We start from the raw sequence: 13,716 nt of genomic DNA, 5'->3' as shown, positions 1-13,716 counted from the left end.
CGTGGTGTTATTTGAGCTTTAAAAATAAAACAAACAAAAACAACATTTTAAAAACAAAAAAGCAGCTTCTCTCAAACTGTCACCAACAGGGGTATTTGGGAACCCTCCCTGAAAGAGCTTACAAAAAATAGTTTACTTTTTTCTAATACATTACAACCTGAGTCATTAGGTAAAGAGACTTCAATGATGACATTTTTAATAAGTTGAAAGACAACTGAAAATATCAACATATACCAATGACAGAAGTTTAGGCTCCCATTGGAATATTGCAAATAGATTCTCAACTGACTATTGGCTAGAAGGTAAACACCTCCTGCCTGTTCTCCACCCATTACCTCAAGGCCACAGAGACAAAACATTTGGCAAATAAAGAAGATCCAACAATGAATGCAGCTATTTAGTAGTGATTAACAGTGCCTGAATCTGCCAAGTGTCATGGCCAAAGGGCTGGTATGGTTCTGAATGTGGAATTACATCAGCAGCAAAGGAAGGGTCAGATATTTTAGATACTAAATGCAAACAAATTAAAACTAGAATCTTGCTAAAGAAACAAGCATTATAAATCTTATTGAAAAGATTACACAGTAAATGTCAGACTACTTAATTTTCACTATGACATCAGGCTGATTAAACCTGCCTTTAACTTATACAGCAACATGTTTTTCCATATTACATGCACAATTCTCATTTAAAGTCATTTGCAAGGATATAGTGGTTTGTCAACTTTTCAGTGCAATGCACTAAATATGCATTTCACTGCATTTTTAAAATTAAACAAGTAATGGTTGAATGGCAAGGAAATAATGTGAACACTTTTGTTGTTGCTATTAACAGAAATCTAATATAAGTGATTATCTTACTACCTAGCCCATCCAGATCACAGTAACTAGTTTTATAAAAGTCATCCATGATTACAAAAACAGACTGGACAGTCACTAGTGAAATTACACCAGGTCTCAGAAATAAAACCCAGGACCTTTGCTTCCAATAATTTGAGGTAAAGGAGAATCTTTATGAGCTGTTGTATTGTGGCTTACACCTTTGCAAGCCAGCCCCTGGAGGGTTGTTGCATATACTTTGATAGATCCAATATTCTACCCAGAATATACACAGACAAATGTATCACTAATTAGTATATTACAACTTAGAGAACAGAATGCCTTTTCTTGAAAGAGCGCATTACAACAGCGCCTGCCCCATCAAAAAACCACCACAAAGTTATCAGCAGACTACTGGCATTGTTCACAACGCCTTGTTGCTAGGAGGTCTGAGATTTTACTAAACCTATAGTGGTGGAACAGAACTGTGAGGGAATAACTAAACTCAAAAGAAAAATCTGTTTTCAAACCTAAGAGATACAAAATCTTTTCATTCTTTCAAGACACCAAATACCTTACATATCTGTTAAATGTTATCGTTTTGGGACTCTTTAGGCTCTCTTCTTCAGACTGCTTGAACAACTGAACTCTTTTCTGTTGGCACAACTTCATTTCTATTCTGAGGTGTAACAATTTGTCCTGTTAGTATTTTTTTTAATACACAAATCAAGGCCATTCCTCTTTTCTTGCTGCAAACTGAAAGACCCACATTTGAGACCAGATTCCAGACCCCATATTCCAGCCTAATGGAGATCCCATTACTTTTCGGAGGAAATAGAGCCAACAATTCATTATCAGCAAGCCCTCTAGCCAATTAACTAAAACTGAAATTGGTGACATTAGCTTGAAAGACTAGAAAACAATACCAGGCTGCAAAGCTAACAGGAGAAAGGAGAAGACAAAGTAATACACAGAAGGTCCCACTTCATTTCAGGTGGAATCTTCAATTTCTTTAGCATTGTAGTAACAAACTTCCTGGATTTCAGCCGTGAAATGAAAGTGGGAGACAAGACCCATCTTCAGACAAATTGACTGGTTTTATTAATGAACTTTTTAATGATTGCCATGTATCAGTGTACTAAATTAAAAAACTCCATCCAGAACCACCTCCTTAAAATGATCCGAAGATGCTGTTCAAAACCCAAGAGTCTACATAATTATTTAACATTTGAAATCAGCAGATCTGCTTCCTCAAAGTCTGCATCACAAAACAAAAGTTTAATTAACAGAAGAGAAGGCATCTTTAATTATTCCATCAAGGATAATCTGACAGTTAAAACCAAACTATATGTAATGTTCATATTCCAGTTCTACATTCTTCATCATCCTCAAAATTAAGAATGGTCAAAGAAAGTATCTTTGAATGTTTTTAAAATATTCTTTAATCTGTAATCCAGACATTTTAAAGTATACTTTCCATACACTAAATCATCGCTGGAAGTAGTAGGATTTTGAAAGAAGCATTTTACACAAGTCCATTATCTAGTTCTCCCCTGTATGCACCACCAAGTCTCACTGGAAAGACTACATCTTGTACACAGATATATACTTCAAGTGTTTATCAGAACTGCTTAAGTTTTTCCTTAAGTTTTAAAACACAAGAGAGTTTGTTTTATCTAAACGCTCTCATTTACAGCATTTTGAATGTCAAAACCTTACTTTAGATTAGTATGACTTATTAGTGTGGAGATAATGATTTAAAGGAAGATTCAGAAAGACACACAGGAGTGTTAGGACTGGTCTACACTGGCATTTTACAGCGCTGCAACTTTCTCACTCACAGGTGTGGAAAAAAAAACCTCCCTCCCCCGAGTGCTGCAAGTTTCAGCGCTGTTAGCTACATCCCTCATGGAGGTGGGGTTTTTTTTAGAGCCATGACGACACAAGTCATTGCCTGTGTAGACAAGCCATTAGGTACCCAACTCCTATTTAAAGCCAATAGGAGTTGAGCACTAACTCTCCTCAAAAAACACCCTTAAGGCTTGTCTACACTACAGAGTCTTTGCAAGTATAGCTATGCCAGCAGAGTCTGCTAGTAAAGACACAGCCTAAAACAGAAGGAATTCTTCTGTAGGTACAACTACACCACCTCCCAGAATGACATTAGTTAAGTTGACAAAAGCACTCTGTCAGCATAGTGGCATCGACAGCAGGGGTTTTGTCAGCATAGCTTTTTTGTCTAAGGGTGTGTTTTTCCCCTCCCTCTCACTTCTATCCAATATAGTTATGTTGGCAAAACTTTTCAGCATAGATTAAGACTTAGTTATCTCTTGGTACAAAGAGCACATAAGTTTTAGATGTAGACCAGGCCCTAGAAAATGGGAAAACTTAAGTTGAGGGGTGCGTACTCTTTCATAGCAGGGATATTTGTCTGAACCCCAATATGATCCAAGACTGAAGTGGTCTCATTCCAAGACTCCTGAAGAGTGTTACACAAGTACAAGAGGTCATGTGGCCTAACAGTTATAAAAAGACATACTGAATTTCAAGGATGAACTTTCAGGTCTGAAATTAAGTGGCAGATGCTGAAAAACCTCTCTTGAGGAAGAAAGGCACCTGCTGTTTTGGAGTCCAGAAAAAAGGTCCAATGAATTTGATAGTCTGACACGAAACTAGATTTGATTTCTTTAAATTGACAGTTAGTCCAGAGAAAAGATTTAGGACCATCTGAACAGAGTTTGTGACTTGAGTTTCCAAAGTTCCCCGGATCAACCAGTTGTCCAGATATGGATATACATGCATGACAAATATGGGCAGCCTTTTAGCCTTTTAGTAATTACTCCTAATGAAAAATCCAACAATGAAGGATTCAGGGTAGTATAAAATACTTGAACCCTTTAGGAGAAACTTTATATTTCTGATCTGCTTGTTTGAAAGTCGCCAGCATAGAAGATAGTATCACCTGCAATTCCTTTGCCAGCTTAAGGCTAGCCTCATTAATGGGTATTTATTTTGGGTAGAAAGTTGTAGGATATCAAACAATTTATGATTTTTCTTACATGAGTTCTAAAGGAATCTGTAATGTCTCTGCTATCCTGTTCGACAGCTCTTGAAAAGCATACTGTCATAGGCACAGAAGAAGCGACAGCCACATGAGGAGGGGATACCAACCGCCCTTCAGGGGAACGATCATTCTGAATCTCCTTTTTGTAGAGGCTGTTTTGTTTCCAAGTTTGGGGATTTCTGAGGTGGCTATAGGCAGGCAATGTCTCTGTGGGTGTCTGCATCCTTAGAGGAAGGAGGGAAAATGATGATTTGGATTGTGGCAAGGCATCCAAGTATGGTCAGGACTGGTATTCATACAGATAGGACATAGTATTCTAAGGTACTACCATCTACAGAGGTAACAGAGAATCATATGGTGAATTCTCAGCCTGAGTAGCTCTTGAAGATGAATTTTTATGATTCTTGAATCTATTAGGTATTGAAGAAGGCTCCCTACTAGAGACTCATTTGAAGAGTAAAGAAAAATTCTGACAGCTGGACTACCTCAGGAGGTGCAATAACTTGCTTAGGAGAGGACAGGACCAGAGTCTCAGAAGCAGGAAGTCTCATAGTAATTTTCAATATAGGTATTCTATCATCTTGTTGTACCAGAGATTTTGGTGAGAAAGAAGCAGGAGAGGTCTGCAGAATAGGGATTTGAGCTCTGGAGTAGCCCTGATTCCTGAGAGGATACAAATGCACTCCAGATGACAATACCAAGGAAGAAGCCAAATTCTTCTGAACGGAGATCTTTGGTACTGAATCCCCTGGTGCTGAGAAATTAGTTGAAATATGATGTTCCCACTGGTCAGCTACCATGGTCAAGGGCACTGTTCGTCAGGCACTTGAGGCTGCAAGCAACAGTACAGATGAATCACTGAGTTTCCCTACTGCTGCAGCAGCCAGCAGCAATGAAATTGACCAGGGCACTAGATGACAGAGTGCTGCAGTGAAATTGACAAGAGTTCCCAGTGAGAGGCCTGCTTCTGTGTTGATAAAGATTCCTTTAGAATCCACTTATCTGACCTCTTCTTAGCAGGTACCAGGGATACTGAATGGCAGTGGGCTGAACGTCCCGAGCATTGTTTTTCCTCCCACAGGCAACAAAGGTCTCTGACGGCTCTATCGGGATCTCAGTCTGTTGCAGCAGACTCTTATGTGATTTATGAGGTCTCTTAATATAATCTCCCTCATCTCTGGAGCACTGGAGGAATGACAGAAGTCTCCTGCACCTTCAAAGCTCTGTGTCTGAAGTCACTCTCGAGGTCTTTTCCATGAGAAACAAATTGTCTTGATTCTCTAGCCTTCCGTGTGTGTTTTTTAAAAAGCTTTGCAAATCACACACTTCACTTGAAATGACTCTTCTTGAGGCAGTATAAACAGTTATGTCTGTCTTCTAGAGGGATCACTCTTCCACAGCAGACAATCCAAAGCTGGGGAGTGAGGCTGAGGCATATCACAGACAGCCGAGTGAGTTACTGACTACTTACAACCTGCTGTGTCTTTTTTTATTTTTCATGCCAACAGGCCAAAAGAAACAAAGGTATATATGCAAAACAAAAACTATAATAATTATAGATTAGGATAGGTTGATCTAAACTAGTTAAAAGTAAAGGAGGGACACTAAAGAGTTCTGACTCTCTCCCAGGACTGTCTGAAAGAACTGGCTGGCAGTTGGGGGTCACTCTGCCCCTTATGCTCCTGGTAGGGGGAACACAAGAGCCTGAGGAATGCAGGTGCAACCCCTAGCAGGCACTCCAAGAGGGGGAAAACAAACAAACAAAAAAAGTCTGATCTCTTAGGAGGATTCACATGCACAGGAGCTCAAAGAACCTGTAGTTTCTCTCTACCCTTCAGAAACCCTTGCCTGCTTTAACATAAATTTACTCTCAGTCTTTGAAATAAAAGCTGCTTGGTGAGCTAAGATTGCCTTTGGAGAGTTAAGATTGTGCTAAGGAAAAGGGTGACATCCTTTTGCAGAGCAACTGCAGAAGGAAAGCTAAAAGGGACTCTTCAAATAGAAACTAATGCTTCCTCACTTTACCTACCCATAGCTCTCAATGGGCTCCCAGACAGCGCTATAGATAGGTTTTTAATCTTGTTCCCACATGTTGAATCTTCTGTTTTGGTGTATTCCAATTTATACCCCACAGTCAAATAATTCCAGGGAAACTGCAGCTAAATGTGGCCTATCAGTCACTTTTTGCAGCTACTGCAACGTATACTAAAGCAGACTCCAGATTGCACAACACTAGGACAAAGTACAAGAAACCAGAAATGATGATAGGCAATTAACTCCTGGAATCCCAAGTCTGGGCAAGTGTTACTTGACTTCAAATGTGCAGGAAATTCTTTTTACAATATGTGTGTTTACCCATAGTCAAGCAGTTCAGTTTAAAAATGACTGCCTTGTCAACACCGGGCACTCATCAACATAAGCAGCATGTTCTTGATATTTTAGCAATAGTTGCTGCGGATGTTGGGAAGAGGGAAGAGGTGATAACTTGCCATAGCTTTACAATAAAATCTGGAGTGATGTGGACATAAGCCATGAGAATTTCTGCTTCTGCCTTACCAGATTACTACGCCTTCAGATGTTTAGACCTCTTTGGTGTTTTTCATTTTGAAAAAGTAGTAAGTTTTTAGATCTCACAGCAGCAGCGACAACCCTTCAAAAGTAACCAATGCAGTGACATCTGCCAGAACGTGCAAACAGTCTGAAACAAGAGGGCAAACCACCACTGTCATTTATTAATCTGATTGGAGCATCAATTTTAAAATTAACAGTGATGAAATCTTCAAAGTCAATTTATTTATTTAATTAGATATGTTAGTGGATGAATCAGGGTAGGTGGTCAGAATGAAGCACATTAGGTTGGAAATTACTATAGGTTATGAAATGCAAAGGGGAAAAAAACCAACACACACCAAAGCAGACATGGGGGGGTGGGGGTGGGGAGGGGGAAAAGACAAAGAGAAGCAGATTCTCATTGACTAATGCTGAATATGACAAGTAACTAACAAATAACTAAGTTACCATTATGTAAGAACTAAGCATATTCTCATCTTGAGATCTGTGCAAGCCTCCAGATATTGGAGGGCATTCCACTGTGCCTTTTAGGGTATAAAGTCCTGAATTTATGACCCAAATCATGGACCATACTTACACATAAAATTCAGCCCTCTCCTCTGGAGGAGTGTCACACATCTGAAGTACGGAACAAAAACCCACAGCATTTTTAGTTTCGTACATGAATTATTGTTATGTCCTTCATTCTAGGTACTTGTTATAATTACATTCCACATCTGGGCCCTGGCAGGTTGAGAGGTATGCCTGCTGCCATACCTCACAATGCTAATATTGATTAATCTGCACACAAGCTGCTTTACAGAATGGCCCAGAACAGCCAGACACCAAAGGGGCAGGTCCTCAGTGTAAAACTATCATAGTATCCAGAGCTAAGATCTTCCCCTGCAAGTTCAGGCTAGAACTTGTCAAATGCACATTGCCTGGGACACCCTGAAGAGCATATCTCAGCTATAACAGTGCTTGTGGCAAGTTCAGGCTACTGAGGAACTTCGGATAAACCTCAAAGCAATTCTGAAAACAGACTACAGATGCCAACCACACAACCCAGAACACTTGCTAGCATCAGTTCTTCACCAATCACAGATTAACTCAGACCCAGTCACCTTCTTTGAAAATTCCATGCTGACTTAACTTGCTTCATAGTAGAAACCTCATACAAGTACTTTACAAATTCAGTCCCAAATTAGGACAGTTTAATTTCTGTAGTCCAGAGTCATGACTTACCTACAAGATAGAAGTATTATAAGTTTTGAATATTAAGAAAGCTGAAAGTAAAATAGAACAGCTTAGTAGGCTAACTTTTCAAAAATAAAAAAAAAGTTGATGGCCAGTATTATTTCCAAAACAATCCATGCCAAACACTAGAGTTTCAAAGGTTAGGGTTTGGGAAGTTTTTTTTTTTCTCCCCTTTCTCCTTTTAAAACCAACCACACAGCTTCACGGACATGAGATGAGTGACCCAAGAAGAGCACCAAATTTCAGACGCCAATCGATTCTCTTGCCTAATACGCTAGGAGAAAGAAAATGGAAACTCCAGTGTTATGAATAGGTGTCAAGCAACGGAAGCTGTCTCCTTTCATAAAACTCTGAATCAGAAAAATCAAGACAATTTTCCGTAAAATGTCACGTTTTCTAATTTTAAAAGGCTTAGGAGAAAAAGATAGCTCTCAAATGAGAGTTAGTCTCCATAGCAGCGGAGAAGTCATCGGTCATTTATTGTTAAAAAAAAAAAAAAAAAAAGAGTATAGAACTTGTGGACATATTGAACTCTGAGCGCTAAAAAACTTTTTTTCTGAAATGGAATTGATATTTAATTGCAACTAGAGAACTGTCATTGCTATATTCCTCATTGGCAAAATCATCCTGTAACTTGGAGAAAAAAGAAGTACCTTGGTTTGCAACAAAACATGAGGAAGTAAGACTTTTGAGTCATCTAGTAAGTTGTGGTACAGATTTTAGTTGCTTAATGAAACACACTCAGCAAAGTCAACTTAATACTCCACAAAGGATAAAACAAAACTCACATGCTTTTGGAATTACAGGGACACAGATAGTAAATGTGTGCAATGACAGAATTTGCATAATATTCAAGGATACTGCAAAATCTCACAAGTTACCTAATTTGGGGAAGACACTGATCAATCTTTTTTCTCCCCTTCCACTCTTTTGCAGTTCACTCTTGGTGGGACAAGTTGATTTAGGAACTGTTCATTTTCAGTTAAGAACTCGTCTCTCCTCTCCAAACAGTTCGCTTTCCAAAATTTCCACGAGTGCACCAATGCTGCCTCACATTCACACAGTGTACTTAAGGAGTATCCTTTTGATACAAGCCTGGCAATCAGAAGAAGCTCTAGCAAAGGGTTCTTCCGTATTTACCACGATTCAACAAGTGGGTTTAGAAGTGGAATCCTCGACAAGCTTTAAATGAAAATACTATAGCTACCTGTACAAGGTTATGATCAAAGTGAAGATGAAGATAAATAATCCTGTTAGCCTAAATGGAAGGGATGTCTACACTGGCAATTGATCAACAAAAGTTGTGTCTTTCAGAGGTGTTTAACCCCTGCAGACAAAAGTTTTGCTGCGACAAGCGCAGGTGTGAACAGTGCATTGTCAGCAGGAGCGCTCTGCTGCCGACAACACAAATGCCTCTCGATGGAGGTGGAAGTTTAACAGCAGCTTCACTGCACGACTTTTAGTGGCACGGCTGTAGCGACACAGCCATGTCACTAAAAGCTGTGTAGTGTAGACATAGCCTTAGAAACTCATCTACACAACAGCTCTTATTTTTAACCCTTGAAATCTATAAGCAATATTGTTGCTGAACTGAACATGTGCCATGAAGATCACTATAAGATTAATCAAATAAACAATGTTTTCTATACCCCTCTTCAGTTTTAAAAGTCAGCAATTATAGTCTTCATTAATTCTTAAGTGATCCTCCATCTCTTATTACAACCATATGAAACACTTTACATGAGGCTGAGAGCTGGACCTTAGAACCAAATGTAAACACTGTTTTTGTAAGGAGTCACAAAATAATAATTTTAATACAAAGCATATATGACAGAGCCATGGGAAGGAAAGGAGGGAGCCAATAAAACCCTCTCTCACAGATGTTAGATGTACACAGATCCTCTGTACCCCAGTTTTTGGCATTATGTTTTCTTGCCAGCCACTATGACCTGGGCATATTACTGACAATTAAACTGAAGAACCACATACCCTCGGAGGAGCACAAAAAGAAAATAAAAAGGGGAAGAAGCAGAGTTTCTGCCCCCAAACAGCATACAGACTAAGTTGAGATGAGAACAGGAGTAGTTAGGGAGCAAAATGATGAGGATAAAGACTATATAATTATGCAGTCCTTCAGCAATACATGTGTTTTGAGGGTTACAGTTTGGCTTTGTTTTTTAATTTTGTAGGACTGAAGATCAGAAGTCAACTTGAAATGTGTTTGATTGTGATAGAAGAAAAATTATGATACAGTACCGCTTGGTCAATGATAGCCCAAGAAACTGGGAAATCTAGTCAATATAAAAACTGACTACACAGTAAGCTTGTGACTTTAGCAAGCATGTGAATTTGGGTCTCCAGAGGTGAAAGGCTAGAGCAACTCCACACTGTGCCATTCAGCACTCATTACTGCATGTTTAAAAGTCTCATACCAACATTAACATGCTTTTGTGCTATTGAATATTTCAGTGGGACAGAAGGAAAAAAGAGGAAGAAAGTAGGGAGAGCAGCATTTCAAATATTTCTAATGTATTAAAAAACCCTGGGGAATCATTATCCCAGTACCATTCTGTTGGCAACACCAATACCACATTACAAAGCTTTGAGGTGACTCAACAGAAGGTTTCCAGCATAAATCGAAATTGGTTACCAAACAAGATTTTTCATTCTGGGATTCCTTCAGATCTTTGTGGTGAGCCCTGTCTTCTCACCGGCACACTCTCCAATTTCTCTCCAGCAGCAATTCCTCACAGTAAGGAGAGGGGGAAAACAGAGCTGGAATTAATTTTTGTTGGTAGTGCCCCTGCACTGTCTCACACACACAGAGCATGTATTATAGATAACTATCTGAAGTGTGGTGAAAAATCTATTGGATTAAAAATAGAGGTCAGTCTCCTGTGCATGCCCATTAAAAAAAAAATCCCATGGCCCTACTCAGAATTCCTTTGCTGACCCTTGAGCCAAAAATTTCTCTTCCTCCAAAGAAGTGTAAAATGTTTAGCAGAGTTATCCAATTGGCTGTAATCTGAGCAAAACTGGAGATAGTTTCCACTGCATGATACTTTGCATGCGCACATTCTTATAGACACAATATATAAAGCACTGAGGGTTCCCGCAGGCTGAAAACGCAGAACTCATGCATGCAGCATTCTGAAACTTCTCAAACAAATTTCCAAAAGACATTTCCAATGCATTTCAATTATTGTTGAACAGTTTCTGCTACACATCTGCTCATAGAATTTCCTTACATTTCCAACTCAAATATGATTTAGGTTGCTTTAATTCATAGTTGCTTCATTTTCAGGATAAGAAAAAGGAAATGAAGTACAAATCAAATCTCCCATTTTCTTCAAACTAACTGAGGAAGAAAAACAGCTTATTACAGTAAATTAGCTACATTATCTAAAACTGCTGTAATGCCACTCTCATTTTTGAATACATTTCTTCTGACCAAGACAATCACCCCACTACTGCATTCACAATTCAAAAACGGATATAGAATTTGTAAAAAAAAAAAAATTATGTTTATCATATTTTGAAACCTAGCTACATAACCACTTCAGCATTCAGTCTTTATATTCTTGGAATAAGAACATTAATTGTAATAGCCTTTAAAGTACAATCTGCCATAAAGAAGTATTTCTTATTTTTGCCTACCATTTGATATGTGCCCAAGCTATTTATTTTTAATAACTAACTGCAAGAAATTCTGGCAAATTAAAAAAAAAATTGGGGATGTCACTGGGAATGAGTGCAGTGATGCACAAGTATGAAGGAGAGATGTATACATGCAAGTTTAGTATTAACTTTTATAATGCATTTGTGTAAATATTTAAGTCAACAGTTACGGCAACTGAGCAACCTTGTAAAGGGTGTTCTATCATTTCTTTACTGTGCTTTATAAACAGTTAAAATGTTTTAAACATTAAAATGGCTTACGCAAATAAGAGGAAATAAAACTATCTACAGGAAACAAGACAGCAGCTTATTGATCATAGATGGTTAGGTTGACTCAAATGTCTGGCACAGCACTAAGCCACAATACAGTAGAGTATGAGCCAAAGGTTAGACTGCAAACCCCCTTTGTTTCCTGCAATGAGGCATTTTTTATGCTTCATAGCATTATTCAGAAAGTATCTGCTTGCCAACCTTGAAGTTTTCCTTAAACATCTCACATCTAACATGAAACTAGGAGAACAGCACAAAAAACCATCAGCTGTGAATAGAAACAGGGAAACAACATGTTTGCATTTACAACATAACAAAAATATATATTAAAAACTATAAGATTTTGCCACACACTAGTATTCTTTCATTTCCCCCCTCATTTGCTAAGTAAATTTGGACACAAAATGTTTACTTCTGATAGCATAGTATAAAATTAGATACAACAAGAATAACCACTTGAAGGAAAACAGTACAGTGGTTGTAATGGATTTCTAATGGTTAATTTACAGGCAGTGTGATGGAACCCAGATAAATCAAGAGACATGCCCCAAAAAAACCCAGATTTTATAGTCCTCAAAAGAAGTTAACTAAGAAATTAGGCTTTTCCCCAGTTATATTATACTAGTCCAGATTCAGGGATGTGTTTTTCCCTGTCAGACAGGGGGGGGGAAATGAACAAATAAAAGTAAGAGTTGCTGTGAGATTATTCCCTATTATACAGGGTTTGCCAGCATTCATTCCTCCTAGTGAGGAGCTTGCTGCCTCCTCACAAGTTGAATTCCTGTAACACTAAAACAGTGTTGTCTAGGAAGTCTTTTACATAGTATTCTCTTTCCATTACAAACAAAGAAAAACCAAAAAGAGTTAGAATGTCTAGGCTTGTACAACAGAACTTGAGGAAAGATATTTTCCTACCTGATTGGTTCCTCAAAACAGTCTTCTATAGGCAAATGGACTTCAGTAACCATACCAAAAACCAAAGCAGACAACTACTTAGAACACATAATTCAAACAAGAAGCTACATCAAAGTAACTGTACCATACTAGAAATCCAGGTAGAAAAATACCAAGGTTCTCAGTTGAAAAGGAGGAAGACCTTTCAATTTAAAAAAAAAAAAAAAAAAAAAAAAAAGTACTAATTGCTAAAACTCTAGCAGAGTTTTTGCATAGCAACCAATTCTTTAGGGCTGTCAGCACCAAAGATAATTTTATCATGTGACCAACCACGTCCTCTTGAGAAATAAATGCTGCCTATGGAATTGCTTTTCCAGCACAGAAACTGAGGTCAGTAGAAATAGCTCCTCATTTAGAGGAAAGAGTGACCTGGAAAGAGAGAAACACAAAGCATCTTCCTTTTGACTACTGAGTAAAAGGAACAAGAAATATTTGCAAAAAAAAAAAAAAGGAAGTTTTGAGATGTTAAAATAAGGGAAACAGAAAGACATGCTGGAGGTTTCCCAAACAAGTTACTCCCAGATAGCCGAGCCACAAAGAGACTCCCATAAAGAGCATCTCACACCCTCTGGGATTTCACTCTGTTCTTCAACCCAGACCAAAACAAAAAACTGAAAATCAGCCTAGCATGACCTTTTTCCATTAGTACCATATGATCTGAACAGCGGAGGGGGGGGGGGGAGAGAAGAGAGAACATTTATTTCCAGGCCCCTAAACTCCAATGTAGTTCAAAAGAAAGAGGACTGAAAAGGACATATAATAGCTACTAAGATTACTACAACCACCAAAAATACTAGAACAATCTTTATAATGTTCTCTGTTGTGCCAACCATGAGGGCTAGTCAGTGAAAGAACATGAACTAACCTGTCCCACAGTTTTACCAGGTCATCCAGTTCCCAAAGTGGCAGTACCTAGAATCTGATGGATCCATCCCATATCCTAAGTCAGGGGTAGACAACCTATGGCATGTGTGCCAAAGGTGGCACGCAAGCTGATTTTCAGTGGCGCTCACACTGCCCAGGTCCTGGCCACTGGTCTGGGGCGGGGCTCTGCATTTTAATTTAATTTTAAAATGAAGCTTCTTAAACATTTAAAACAAAAAACGTATTTACTTTACATACAAC

The 13,716-nt window shown here is 38.5% G+C and overlaps 1 protein-coding gene across 12 annotated transcripts in view; it reads right to left on the bottom strand.

Moving 5' to 3' along the window:
- Positions 1-13,716, bottom strand: part of EPB41L2 (erythrocyte membrane protein band 4.1 like 2) — a 253,122-nt gene that overhangs the window by 217,848 nt on the left and 21,558 nt on the right. The window contains exon 1 of one of the 12 annotated variants that reach the window (XM_054021552.1): positions 6,439-6,580. The exons of the other annotated variants lie outside the window; for them this stretch is intronic. The gene's annotated coding sequence lies outside the window, so the exon portion shown is untranslated. Of the gene's footprint in view, positions 1-6,438; positions 6,581-13,716 lie in introns of those variants that run through there. 12 annotated transcript variants of the gene reach the window in all.

The sequence above is a fragment of the Malaclemys terrapin genome, chromosome 3 (assembly GCF_027887155.1).
Source record: "Malaclemys terrapin pileata isolate rMalTer1 chromosome 3, rMalTer1.hap1, whole genome shotgun sequence".
NCBI lineage: Eukaryota > Metazoa > Chordata > Testudines > Emydidae > Malaclemys > Malaclemys terrapin.
The sequence above is the reverse complement of the archived record's forward strand: the minus strand, read 5'-3'. Positions and strand labels throughout refer to the sequence as shown.